This window comes from Garra rufa, chromosome 25, assembly GCF_049309525.1.
Source record: "Garra rufa chromosome 25, GarRuf1.0, whole genome shotgun sequence".
NCBI classification, from domain to species: Eukaryota; Metazoa; Chordata; class Actinopteri; order Cypriniformes; family Cyprinidae; genus Garra; species Garra rufa.
In genome coordinates, this window is record NC_133385.1 from 4,611,940 (window position 1) to 4,613,739 (window position 1,800).

Here is a 1,800-nt window from a genome sequence, read left to right on the forward strand (position 1 = left end):
GGTGCAAATGAAATCTAAATATTGAGAAATATGCCTTTAAAGTTGTCCAAATGGAGTTCGTAGCAATGCATATTACTAATCAAAAATGAAGTTTTGATATATTTACGGTAGTAAATTTACGAAAGATCATCATGGAACATGATCTTTACTTCATATCCTAATGATTTTTGGCATTAAAGAAAAATTTATAATTTTGACCCACACTGAAAAAAAGAACACAATTTGTTGAGTCAACTTAAGAAAAAATGATTACCCTGCTTCCTTAACATTTAAAGTTGACTAAACTGATTTGAGTTGACTGAAATTAAAATTTTTGATTCAACTCAAATTTTAATGCAGCTGGGTATCTTACCCAGCTTTTAAGTTTAACAAACCAAATTTTGAATGAAGTCAACTCAAATATCTAAGTTGTCACTAAGTAGAACTTAAAATTTTAATTTCAGTCAACTCAAATCAGTTTAGTCAACTTTAAATGTTAAAGGTCCCATATTGTACACATTTCTGGAGGTTTATTTTAGTTGTTGATGTCCTTAAGAATATATATTTGCGGTATAAGTAACAAAATCCATCTCAATATATTTTTACAGCTCCTTTTTTAGGAGCTCTGTCAAAAACAGGTTGATTTGGGCCCATCTAATTAATATTCATGAGCCTCTCTTCTGATTGGCCTGTTGTTTTCTGAGTGACGCACAGCAAGGCCAATCACAGGTAACTACGGTCATGTATGCTGTAAGCGAGCTCAGAGCAATAGAGAGAGCCTAGCCTGCTGATACTCAACAGGATATTTCAGAATGATCATTAATGTTTTTTTCTTTTTCAAACACCGAATGCAGTAAGCTACATAACTGTTGCTTTAGTAAAGCCCCTTTCACAATGCGCGCTGATTCTGGAAAATTACGGGAACGAGCGCTGTGTGAACAAAAGCCAGAACCATAAAGGCAGTGTTGTAGTGATGATGCACGTTACCCTGCGACTCTTCATGACGAAAAAATAGGTGCACAGTGGAACGAAGCGGCGATCAGACAGAGCCAGCTCCTCACTATCAGCGCTGAAGCACAGTTTGTTCAGGTTAGTTTCAGTTTAGTGAAACGTACGCGTCGCATTACATCTCACATCCAAACGTCACATGTCTTTATGGGTTGTGTGTAAAGCACGCACAGATTCCGGAAAACAACTGTGAATGAACCTAATTAAACAACTCCGGAACAAATCGTGGGACACATTATCCGTGTATTTACCGGAATCGCTGTGTGAAAGAGGCTGAAGTTGACGTGCCTCTGGTCTCTTATATTCACGTTGTTCTGAAGCCTGTGCAATGATGTAGTTTGGACATCTATCGACTGAACAGGGTTTTCTCCACTTGTTTTTGTGTTGTTGTTGCTTAGCAATGTTATGGACACGATATTGTCTGGGTTTGACAAAAGGAGGGTGGGACGTGATTGGTGCTCGGGGTGGTGACTGAAGGCGGTGACTGAGTAGATCGGACGTCACATCGTTACGGAAGTCACAGCGGCTCGTGAAAAGGCACAGCTACTTTAAGCAGGCTGTGTGCAGTTTAATGTGGATTGACTGTTTTGAAACTCATATGGTAGTTACATAGCCCCTAGACCTCAGTTATCATGAAAAAAGCCAGGAAATTTCGATTTTGACAATATGGGACCTTTAAGGCAGCAGGGTAAGTAGTTGACTAAACATTTTTGAGCTGACTGAACTTTTTTTAAGACAGCAGGGTAACCAATCATTTCAAGTTCACTCAACATTTTTTTTTTACTACAGTGCAGCTGCCTTCAAATTTGAGTT